The 13,079-nt window shown below is 42.1% G+C and overlaps 1 protein-coding gene across 3 annotated transcripts in view; it reads right to left on the bottom strand.

The window, feature by feature from the left end:
• Window positions 1-12,732, bottom strand: part of RIN2 (Ras and Rab interactor 2) — a 105,076-nt gene extending 92,344 nt beyond the window's left edge. For 2 of the 3 annotated variants that reach the window (XM_077814145.1, XM_077814149.1), the window contains exon 1: window positions 12,585-12,732. The gene's annotated coding sequence lies outside the window, so the exon portion shown is untranslated. Of the gene's footprint in view, window positions 1-8,111; window positions 8,185-12,584 lie in introns of all 3 variants that reach the window. The other variant, XM_077814147.1, reaches the window with a different exon arrangement.
• Window positions 12,733-13,079: the final 347 nt, after the last annotated feature.

The following is a 13,079-nucleotide window of genomic DNA, read 5'->3' as shown; positions in this document are numbered from 1 at the left end:
TAATCCTTTTCTTCTGAACATAAAGAAAGTGAATCTGAAATCTAGTAAATCAAATATTTATCTTGGAAGTTTGCATGTCTTGGAAAAAGCCACACCAAACATGTATATTTTCAAAGACACATATAAAAAATGGTAAGTATATGTTTAATAATAATTCCTACTCAATTTGATATGTTATCCGCTTGCCTGAGCAAGACAGAAATTTGATTATAATTGCAAAATTTGATGAAAAAATTATGTGAAAACTTGAATTAACCTGAGTAAGGCTTATTACTCTCCAGATACTATGCCAATAATTCCAAGCACAGTAATTAGCAAAAAGCATCGTGGATAAGTAAACGGGAACTGAGACATGGTCAGGCTTGGTCTATATTATATACTTATTTCAGTATAACTACATCGCTCACTGGTGTGGAAGATTCACATCTCTGTGTGACGCAGTTATATCACCCAAACTCCTGTTGAGACAGCTTCTCCCATCAACATAGCTACTGACTCTCATGGAGGTGGGGTACCAATGAGAGAAGCTCTTCCATCAGCACAGGGAGCATCACCGCACCAGTGCCAATGCAGCACTGTATGTGTAGACCAGCCCTCAGACTTGAGACTGTGAAACCTTTAGTGATCATTGTTTATAATTTGCCAGATTTTGAAACATTTCTGTTATTTTTTTCAAAACTTTTACTTCACTTTAGTTCCTGGCTTTCAAACATTGGGGGGTTTGTTTTGTTTTTTATAATCACAACTTTACTTTTTTAAAGGGATTCTGTCAACTTTAGAAAAAACCTGTCTGAAAATGTCATACTTACCAATAAGAAAAGGAGGACTTGTGGCACCTTAGAGACTAACCAATTTATTTGAGCATAAGCTTTCGTGAGCTACAGCTCACTTCATTGGATGCACGAAAGCTTATGCTCAAATAAATTGGTTAGTCTCTAAGGTGCCACAAGTCCTCCTTTTCTTTTTGCGAATACAGACTAACACGGCTGTTACTCTGAAACCTGTCATACTTACCAATGACAGGCAAGAGTCAAGAGCCTATTCCTAAAAGCACTTACACACACACATAGTCCCAGGAAACTCAGTGGAACTAGTCACGGCCCCAATCCAGCAAACACTTGTGCACGTACACGTTTAACTTTAAGTACACGAGTAATCCCACTGACGTCAATGTGCTTAAGTCTTTCCGGGACTGGGTTCATGTTTGCAGGACCACAACCTAACATTACTATAATTGAAAGATCTAGGAAAATTAATTTTGTGCATCTGACTCTGTTTTGTACGTAGTCAATTCCACTATTTACTCTGCATAACCAATAAAATCTTGTTTTCTTTGCCTATGCGGGTCGTGTGGGGAGAGAAAAATATTTTAAACACATGGTAAAAGGAGAGGCTGTAAAATCACAAAACTTGGCAAAAGGACTAAAGAATACATGAAATACCTGAAGCTATTTTTATCACAAATTTAAAACCGACCAGGTTTCAATGGATGGTGTTTCTTTATGTAATACATAGGTATCTACAACCTTTGTGGTCTATTAACGATAACTTTTATAGGGAGTTTCCTTACATTTTTATATTTGCATCAAGGAAAAATAGAACTGCCACTACTAAATATAACTCTTGATAACCCTGATACCATCACAGAATTAGCATATTTTGGTTTCATGCCTGATAGCACTCCAAGTTCAGGCATGGGCATCACACACTTTTTACACTGGGAGGGAGAGGCATCATAGGATGCTGTGAGTCTCCTCGGATATTTCCTCCCACAGAGCCCCCTCCTATGGCTCTTAACACAGGATGGGGTAATGTGGCAATGGAATATATCTTCTACAGCCTGAATTTGCTCTGTGCCATGTGACTTTCACGAAACCTGTGCACTTGTCACTGCGACTGTAGGTAATTTTCTTGTAGCTCTTCCATTCTGAGCTCAGGGTTTGTTTCTCAGAAATTTGTAACTGAGTTTTCTATTCTTTTGCTTGCTGACACTTGGAAAAAATCAAGTGTCACCAAGGAACAATTTCCATCACTCCATTCCCTGATATTAAAACAGAGAACTCTCTGGGATTTCTTGAAATTATGAAAGGCAATAAAACCAAAGCCTTCTCTGGCAGATTTCTGTGCAAGTAAGGATCCTGATCCTGCAACTGTATCCATGCAGACAGATCCTTCCTACAAGTCCCAATGGGTTCTGCCTACATTTGATTTAATACAAAGCCAATCAAAGTCAACAGGAGTCTTTCCAGGATTGGTGCCTGTGCTCCTTTTGCAGGTCCTGGGCCTGTGTTTGCATTTTTGGCATTTGACTTACAAACTCCCACATCGATATTTATAGTTCAACAAATCTAACTAAAAGAGGAAAGGTTTGCTCATTGCTAAGACATTTTCCAAGTTTCAGTTTTTATAGCCAAGTTACAAAGCATTCAGCTCCCAGTTCCTAATGTACGTAATGAAAGATACTTGATCTTAGCTACAATAAACTGCTTCATATTTACAAAAATCAAGATTGAACGGCTCATATTATAAAAATTACAGGACCAAAAATATTACATCACCAAGTTACACTTTCCAAAACTGAAACTCACGTCAAATACTGAGGTTTTGATCAAATTCCAATTCCAAAGTAATCACAACTTATAAGGTTTTCTCTGGACCCTAATAACAGCCATGTACAACAGCAGTGCTCATGACTTGGCACTTGGACAGAGAAATTTTAAATGATATATGGTACTGTGGCGTTCCCCAAGCAGCCAAGCAGATGTGGGCCTTATGAACACACTAAGAATTTTGGCTTCCTTTTTGATAGCTATTTAAACTGTCTAAATCACAGTGTTTTTTCCATCTTGCATTAACTGCTCTGAACATTGCAAAACAGGTATTTTTTTAAATCCCCAACCATTGCTAGAACAGCTTATTATAAAAATTTTACTCCTTGTCTATGTCCCACAGTTGCCAACATCTAAACTTTTTCCCAAGAAATTATTGGCCAAATAAACTCAGGGTCAGGAATGTAGCAAGGGCCCAATCACCAAAAGCAGTGGGTGTTTATTCTCGTGAACTTGATGTTCTTCTTTATAATAATATGTTTATCCCAAACTGAATTCATTTGCTCAAACTGATGAGCTGTTCCATACACACAGACAGTCTAATTAATGCCAGTGGAAATATTCCTATCGCAATCTGGCCCTCGATCATTATCAGGTCAAACCTAATACATGACTCAATTATGGAGTGCCTGTGAATCCTCAGTAAAAGGCAGGACATAGCATAGTTATGTTTGCCCAGGAGCAGATATGAGGCTGAACTGGGACTCAAGAGAGGCACAATTTTGTTCTTTACTCCATGGGGGAATTTAATCCATGCCAGTCCATTACATGACACAAATTACTTCCCCCTATGCACTGGCTCCGCTATGTTAGCTGGCTGAGTCCAGGCTCCATCCACTCATTACCCAATCTGCCATACCCTTCAGCTCCTAGAGGAACATAAAGCAGTCTCAGGTTGGCCAAGCTGGGATTTCTAAGTCTCTCCATATATTCGTCCTCCTAAGCATACAGTTGAATCTGCTATTTTAAGTCTGGCCAAGATGCAGCTTGGGTACTTTGGAACTTTTCTCTACCTGGGTATTTAAATATCTTATATGGCATATGCCCAGAGTCAATCATTAGCAGAACAAAGGAAGCAAGAGTTTAGCTGAAAGAAGATGTTAGGTTCAGGTAAAAAGAAAAGGAGTACTTGTGGCACCGTAGAGACTAACCAATTTATTTGAGCATTAGCTTTCGTGAGCTACAGCTCACTTCATCGGATGGGGAATGTCAGCAAATGTAATGTCATGCAGGTAGGGAAAGCCAATGAGACTATAGCTTATTTGCGTGTTGAAATGTATTTTGGCTCTAATACAGAATGAAAAGAACCCCAGAGTTAATTATTTGAACATAGGGACTCTGTGTTGACCAAAAACAAAGTAAAAGGAAAAAGAATACTTTAGAATGCAGAAGCAGGGGAACCATTTTACAAGTAAGGAAAGACAATTCTTCTCTGCAAAGCACTTGTGAGGTCACATTTAGCGTTGTGCTTAGTCCCAGGCGTTGAGCCAAAAGAGAGACATACACATTCCGGAGATGGTGCGAAGGGGAGCAAAAAGAGGTTCTTTGAGAAAAGGCTTTGAAAATTGAACAGGCCTCAAATTAGCATGTGCAGTGCAGGCCAAGTCCACAGCTGGTGTCAACTGGCATAGCTTCATTAATGTCAATGAAACTGGACTGATTTACATCTGAGGATCTGGCTCTCAGTATTTAAATAGCTTACAAAATTACACAGGGCAGACCTTTTCTGAATTCAGGGAGATAATCATCGCCCAAGGGCAAAATTGGATATTAAACCTGAACTGGGTATTTAAACACATGTTCTCCAAAGAATCTATTTGTAAAAAGAAAAGGAGTACTAGTGGCACCTTAGAGACTAACCAATTTAGTTGAGCATAAGCTTTCGTGAGCTACAGCTCACTTCATCGGATGCATAATGCATCCGATGAAGTGAGCTGTAGCTCACGAAAGCTTATGCTCAAATAAATTGGTTAATCTCTAAGGTGCCACTAGTACTCCTTTTCTTTTTGCGAATACAGACTAACAAGGCTGCTACTCTGAAAAGAATCTATTGTTGCAGGGAATTTTGCACTCACCTGTGTTCTGAGGTTTAAGGAAGGAGAGGATTAAGTTCCCTTTCATTACTGCTACCTTGTCCTCCTTCCCATCCCACCCACATTTTTGTCTCACCCACCTGTTATGTCTTGTATTTTAGACTGTAAGTACCTTGGGGCAGGAATTGTCATTTATTATATGTTGTACAGCACCCAGCACAATGGGGCCTCAACCTGGTTGAGGCTCTTTGGTGCCATCACAGTATGTATAAATAAATAATACATATCAGGAAAGGCTCAGTTAAAGGGTTATTTGAACTCTGGTACAATCTGTGGAAAAAAGTTGCAAAAGCATATAAACTACTGTGGGATTTTCAAAACCTCTGCTCCTATTTAATAGTAAAACTCCCATCGACTCCAAGGGGAGCAGAATTAGACCTATGCTGAATATTCTGGAAAATCCCATCCATATATCTGTTTTAGGATAGGAGACTGCTATTTCCAAGGATACCCACAGAGAATAGAGATCACCTACCAGAGGGAAAATAGGCTTGGTACTCCAAAAGTTCTTTTCCTCAAAATTTGATACATGTAAATTTTAGTCTTAAAAAGGAATAGGGAAAAGGAATGTCTCTCCTCTATCAAACCTGCTTGTTTTCACTGGACAAGTTTCTCTAGTTGATAAAATCCAGGCCCACAGGTCTTGATTTAACATTCTTCTTAGAAAGCTGCAAGATTAGAAGGACTCAGGGCGCGCACTTTAACGTTGCCAGTATGGAGCTCTCCCAGCGCTCTAAAAAAACCCCATCTCCACGAGGGGAATAGCACGGCTCCCAACACTGGTGCACTGTCTACACTGGCGCTTTACAGCGCTGGAACCTGCTGCACCCAGGGGGGTGTTTTTTCACATGCTTGAGCGAGAAATTGCAGCACTGTAAACTGCCAGTGTAGACAAGCCCCCAGTTTCAAACAGCATGTTGACACCTGGACCATGTTTCCAAACTGCACTCTCCGCATGAAGATCAAAGCAACAGTAAAGTCCATATAAACAGCATGCAGTCAAAAATGGAGGAATATGTTCCATATGTCAACAATAAATACTGAAGTGAATTTTGATTATGCTATTGTTTAAATGACTAGACACAGAATGCAAAATATTCCTAACCTGCTCCTTAATGGCTTTAGAAAGGGCTACATCACAAAAATCCATTCATGAAAATGCATTAAGAGGATATCACAATTGTTTGTCACTTTACTTAAAGCCACCCATTTTTGAAATAAGATTTAAATATCTTTTTCCCCATACTATTGGTTAGATTAAATGAGGGTATAGTTTCAGGGACTCTCTTTGCAAAATAAATGTTCAATTGTACTTAAAAGTACAGCATGTGCTCAATGTAAGACCACTGAATAATATATGCGCTTACATGCAAGTACAATGAGGCAACAGCAAGTTGAGAAGATCAACTACTTGGACCTGATTCAGCTCTCATTGACAATGGTGTAAATCAGAAGTAACTCCCTTTGAAGTGTAAATAAGTGTAAAAGGAGAATCCAACCCCTAACCTGGATCTAATAAAGGCTCTTTTCTGCTGTTGTTATTGTGCAAATACTGTAATAAGCTGTGAAACCTTGCAAAGTTCACACTGTTCCCTATTTTTGCTTTTATCCTGATTAATGTCTTTAAGCAGGGTGGATAAAAATCAATGATTTTTTTTAATCAAAAAATCATATTTTTTTTATAAAAATGCTTTTTGAGGAAAAAACCTATCTAAAGATAGTTTTAATTATGATACATTAAGGCTCCAAGATGTCTCATCATGGAATAGGGATTATAAATTCTAATTCTACAGTATGAGACAATATATTTATGTAATGTTTAAGAAAAGTTTTGTAAATAAGTTCCAATAGTTCATGGATTAGGGACGCAATTTTATGGGGTTCCAGGGGCTTCTGTATAGATTACATAGTTTAATCTTTCTATCTACCCAATGGGGCTCAGTGCTCAGTCCAGAAGATACCATCAGAGATGCTTAGTTTTGCAATTCTCAAACTATGGATTTGTGTCCCCAGAGATAAAATGCTTGCTAACAGCAAAAGTGTTTTTAAATTAATAAATAGAGGTGAGAAACAACAGACCTCACTCTATTGTCCCTCTGCAAATTTGTGTACACAGAGTCAATCCCTTACCTCTCTCTGAAAGTGCAAAGTTTCAAAAAATTCAATGAATAGAAGATTGGTGGGGGCGGAATAGATCTGGACAAGGAGAAGATGTCTGGAGATAAATGTGAGAAGGGAGGGACAGGCAGTAGAAACAATAGTGAAACTGTTTGAGCAGCATATTCCAGAATGCACTTTTATGTAGAAATCCATGATTAAATCTAGTCTTCCCGACTTGTGATTTAAATCAAATCCACCCTGTCTTTAAGAAACAACAACATTTAATAGTTGAAAGGCTACCTACCAGCACCCTGTCTATACTAGCCTTCTTTTCATATGGCCTTCTCATTTTTGCACTAACTGGTTCGGGTCCGTGGATGGATCGAAGAGTGGGAGAATCAGCATAGGTAGACAACTTGTATTTTAACCACTGTTTTGTCTAGAACTGCTGTGTGGGGGATTAGATTACATGGTAGTTGTAACAGAAGGCACTAGTGGCTGCATTAGTGCTCCCACCATTGCTACCACTGATACAGATGACTCAGTGGCAGAAAGAATAGGAACTTTTAAGAATAAGAGGTCTAGGGTAGACACAACCTTAGAGCGAGATTCACTTTTGATGCAAACTAGGACCCTTCAACCCATTTCAGCTCTGTGGTCGGGCTACAAAGGGCGTGGGGGCGCAGAAGGGGAAGAGGCTATGCATCTTGGCGAGATCCCTCTGTGCCAGCCCATAACAGGCTGCAGTACAAGAGAAGTTTCAGGTCCAGGCTGAAAGAAGGGTCACAACATCAGAGACACTTCAATCCAGTAACAGAGGTATGAAGCAATAGCAGCCACTATTCCAGCATAAAGGCCAGACTAGTACTCATAGATGAACTGCACTGCAGCCTCACAGCCTGCTTATACACTGAAGGAGAGATTTCCATTCCCCCCTCAACCCTCATTCAGACTCTGTGCAGCAGGGGCAGAACTCATTCACACTGAAACTCAGCTCTTTAGATAGGACTGTGTAATTACAGCAAGGTAAGAACTGGATGTATAAACAGTCTCTTTCAGCACTGATATTCTGTTGCATACAAAAGCACAGTTTCAATAGCAACTGTATTGCTTAAAGTGTTTTACCTTATTATCTACCATCTGTGAGCACAGAGGCATTTGTTTTCAGTGAACTAAACTCAGACAAATATTGGATAGATACTCCCCCTGCCCTCAAAACAAAAACAAAACGAACAAACCACATATCCATCACACTGCTACTATGTCATATTAAGTTATTTTATATCAATTTGTTTCCTTAGCAAATTACCTAATCTTACCACCTCTAGGAGGTGAGGCAACAGTTCAGTTTCCATGCCAGTCAGGTCCTGATACAAAGCCCACTGGAAAAAAAAAAATCAATGGAAAGTGTCCCATGACTTTAATAGGCTTTAGATAGGGCCTTATCCCTCTGCAGAGACTGCCAATAAAGGTACCAATTAGTGGTAATTATGGCACTGGTTTTGTGATGTGCCCTAAGAGTTGGACTGAGACCACCAAACTCATTTCACATAGTCAAGTCAGTCCACTAATTCTCATGTTCAAAGATATGACCAATATGAAATTTTCAATGTTTTTTGCTTGGACTTGAATATTTACTCTGCCATTCCAAACTCTTGATCAATCAGTAACTTTGGTTTGTTTTATACAAGCACTTTTAGAGGCTATTTTTAAATGCTAGATTACTTTGCTCCACAACATATGTGGGTTACTGACTCACTGACCTATCAGGGATACTTGCCATTTCCAGGCAAGACATACTAGCTGGGTTCCCGTTTCCATCCTTATCATCTGGGTCAGGAGGCACAAAAAATGCTGCAGAAAGATCACAGTTAGGCCCTAGAGAAGGAACTACCTTCTCTCCCTCAACAATGATCCTCAGAACAATACATTCTATAGAATACCAATACCAGTCCAATTCTCCTCATCCTGAAAGACTACAGCTGCAACCCAGGGCCTGAAGGGATGTTAAAAATAATAGTTTCAGAGTAACAGCCGTGTTAGTCTGTATTCGCAAAAAGAAAAGGAGTACTTGTGGCACCTTAGAGACTAACCAATTTATTTGAGCATGAGCTTTCGTGAGCTACAGCTCACTTCATCAGATGCATACCATGGAAACTAGTTGATAGATTTCCACTCCATACGGCTAAATGCAGTGCCTTGCATAATGACAGGTTTCAGAGTAATAGCCGTGTTAGTCTGTATTCGCAAAAAGAAAAGGAGTACTTGTGGCACCTTAGAGACTAACCAATTTATTTGAGCATGAGCTTTCGTGAGCTACAGCTCACTTCATCAGATGCATACCGTGGAAACTAGTTGATAGATTTCCACTCCATACGGCTAAATGCAGTGCCTTGCATAATGACAGGTTTCAGAGTAACAGCCGTGTTAGTCTGTATTCGCAAAAAGAAAAGGAGTACTTGTGGCACCTTAGAGACTAACCAATTTATTTGAGCATGAGCTTTCGTGAGCTACAGCTCACTTCATCAGATGCATACCGTGGAAACTAGTTGATAGATTTCCACTCCATACGGCTAAATGCAGTGCCTTGCATAATGACAGGTTTCAGAGTAACAGCCGTGTTAGTATGTATTCGCAAAAAGAAAAGGAGTACTTGTGGCATGTGTGTGGGGAATCCTCAGAACCCCACCACCATGGGACATGGAAGGTCCTTGGGGAAAAGGAGGTGGGTATTTAGCTGTACAAATCCACCAGTTCATTTCACAATGATCATATCAAAAGCTAGTTGCAATTTTTTCATCTAAACATTTTTAGATGACAAATGGCTGTATCACCAAAGCAAAACTTTTCACAGAAAAAGTTTGTTTTTTCTTCAAGTTTTCCAATGAAAAGCCAGAAATTGATTTTCTTTTGGTAACAGTATATGGTGTTCAGTTCTTAAAAGAGTTGGGTTGTTTTAAATTGAACAATTTTGAGTTTTTATTTCAGTTTTTGATAAAACCAGAAAACTTCCTTGGGAAATTTGGGGGGGAAAAATTAATTGACATTTTTGACCAGCTCTCCTCACAACCTCATAAATAATCTCTTATTAGTTTATTAAATGTGAACAAGTTGCCAGATAGATTCCCAACAAAATTATGATGAGAGCACTGAAAGCTATAAACAGAATCTTCGATGAGTGGATTCAGGGAAAGTTGCAAGATTAAGGATTTTGATCTACATAACTATTCCTCCATATTTTGAGGAAAGTCAAGATTCATTTCTCTCCCCCCCCCCATGCTAACGTTGGTAAGCATTTTGTTTTATTTTTAAGTAATATAAAAAGATAAATCAATGCATTTAGCAACACCTTTTGTTAGTGATATCAAATGCATTCTGTATTTAATATTGTACAGCTAAAGAGGACTACTCCAAATCAGAAATTCAATTCAGAAAGAAACATGACCCATTTTTCTTGCTTAGTTATGTGATTGAGAGAGAGACACAGTAGAGAGGTAATATATTTTTACTGGACCAACAAATGGTTACCTCACCTACCTTGTCTCTCTTGTATGCTGGGACCAACAGGGCTGCTATAATGACAACACTACAAACAACATGTTATTAATAGACATTTCTAGCTAGTACTGTCCTACCTGCCCATATAATCAAGTAGCAGTCAAAAAAATCTGTCCCAAATAGAGTCTACTATTTAGGAAATAATTAAATTATCTCCAACATAAACAGATCCTACATATTAAAGAAGTGGTTGCCTTTTCTCAGTCCAGGTTTACACAAGGAGCACTTTCCTGGCATAGCGATGCCAGTATATATTTGTCCCCTGTTAAGGAGCAATTGTTTTTTAGGCACTCAGACAGTACAGTGATATGTGCAGTATACAAAACCTAGAACAGACTTGAATAGTACTGGCAAAGTGCCCCTAGCGTGGATGAAGCTTATACTAGCAAAATGTGTTTTTGCTGGCATAGCTTATTCCAGTGCCCTACCCCTAATTACCAAGTGAAATAAATTATACCAGTATAACTCTACACCAGGGGCTTTTGCCTGCACAGCTACATTGGCCAGGGATCATCCTTACTAACATAGCTATGCTGGCAAAAGTTTGTACTGTAGGCCTGGAATTCCCCCACTCAATGATCAGAGCCCCATTGTGCTACACGCCATATACTAGAAGATGGTCCCTGCCCAAGGAACTCATAATCTACACCTCAGACAGGATGCAACAGGTGGGCAAAACAGATAAGTGGAGGCTGGCTGTGTTGGGAGGATGAGGTAACAATAAAAAACAAAATTTTGCAGAAAATCGGAAGTCAAAGTTCTCCACCTGCTTGCCAATCCCAGATGGGAGCAATCTGTAAATATCATAGTATAGGCAGGTTTTAAGGAAAGATTTAAAAGATGGTAAATTGGTGATATTGTGTGTGTGTCACTTCCTTTTGAAGACGGGAACACCCATTCCATTTTGAAAGAGACTAACAGTCACTGGAACAGACTACTGGACCAAGTAATCTTACACTACCTTTGATCAATCTGTTTATCATGTGTATTGCTGCAGCTTCAAAAGACCCAGTTAGGATCAGGACTCCATTGTGCTAGGCACTGTACAAACACACAGTAAGACACAGGCCCTGCCCCAAAGAGTTTATGATTTAAGTTAAGACAAAGTGACAAGTATGCATGACCAACAACAGAAGGCAAACTAAGGTGAGATCATGTGATAATCAATGTCAGTTACATGTGCGACCTGGTCATTGTGAATCATTTTAAAGTTGTGTGTTTTTTGGGGAGGATCTACCTCTTAAAACTACTAAAGAGAAAATCAACCAAGAAGTTTTCCTCATGCTGATACAGACTAACATGGCTACCACTGAAACCAGCCAATAAAGGAAAGTGATAAGATAATTTAAAGGGTGGTTAAAAATAGGACTTCATAAGAATGCTAATATTTTTGTTAAAACAAGGAGGAGTACTTGTGGCACCTTAAAGTGGGTTTTAGCCCACGAACGCTTGTGCCCAAATAAATGTGTTAAGTCTCTACGGTGCCACAAGGACTCCTCCTTGTTTTTGCTGATACAGACTAACACAGCTACCACTCCGAAACATATTTTTGCTTGGCAGTGCTCATAAGAACAACTTCCTATTCAGTTTTTCGAGTTACCAGAGGTTAGGAGTCTTACTGATCACCATATATTGGGGTCAGGAAAGAATCCCCCCCCCCTCCCAGGTCAGTGCCCCCACAGCAGTGCCCTTCCTCAGCAGCGTATGGGTGCGGGCCACTCGCCAGGACCAGCGAGGTGTAGCTCAGCCATGCCCTTGCCATTTTGGGGGAGGGGGGCCTTGAATACCAGGCATCGGGCTCGGCCCTGTTGCCTGCGGCACAGGACAGCCTAGTCTCGGGCAGGCTGCAAGCCTTTGGTCTCACGCCTCACGGTGGCTGAGGTTACCTGCGACACGCAGGGGCTCAGAAGAGCTGGTGGCTCCCTGGGCCAAAGGGGGGGGATTTCAAACGCAGCGGAGCCACGTACGCGCTCCAGAGCGGCTCCTCACTCACGGCGAGGGGTGTGAACATCCCCCCCAACACAGGCCCAGATCCTGCCCCCCAAGCCACCGAGAGGAGCCGGCCCCAGCCCAGCGCGGTGACGTGCCCCGGAAGCGAGGCGGGGGAGTCCCCTCAGGGCAAGGGGGAGCGCTGGGGACCGTCGCTCGGCTCGGCCCGGCCCGGGCCCCCTCCCCTCACGCGCGTCCGCACAGCCCGCGGGGCGGCGCCGCGCCAGGCCCTTACCTTGCTCGGCCTCCTGCCCACCGCGGCGGGAGCGGCCCGGCGCTGCCCGCCTCGCCGAGCGGCCGGGCGGGGAGGGAGGAGCCGGGGCTTTGTGTGGCCGCCGCCGGCCAGGCTCCCTCGCCTCACCCCCTCCCCACTCCCGAGGGCCGGCCGGCCGGCCGGCGAACCCCCTGGGGCAGGGCGCCTGCGCCGAGCCCCCTCAACTGCCCCCCGTGGGGAGGGCGGGGCGGAAAGGTCCGGCGGGGGGCAGGGGCTGGGCTGGGCTGGGCTGGGCTGCGGCCATTTGCCGTCCCGCCTGCTGGGGGGAGCTGGGGGAGGGACAGTCCTGACCGCGAGGGGACCGGGGTAGAGTTGGGGGGCGGGGAGCAGCGCAGCTGGGCAGAGATTGGGGGCGGGGAGGGAGTTGGGGGGTAGGGATGGGGCGGGGAGCTGCACGGGGTGGGGGCGAGGCCAGGGAGGGATTGGGGGGATTTGGGGGGTAGGGATGGGGCGGGG

The sequence above is a fragment of the Eretmochelys imbricata genome, chromosome 3, assembly GCF_965152235.1.
Source record: "Eretmochelys imbricata isolate rEreImb1 chromosome 3, rEreImb1.hap1, whole genome shotgun sequence".
NCBI lineage: Eukaryota > Metazoa > Chordata > Testudines > Cheloniidae > Eretmochelys > Eretmochelys imbricata.
Note: the sequence above shows the minus strand (reverse complement) of the source record. Positions and strands in the feature narration are given on the sequence as shown.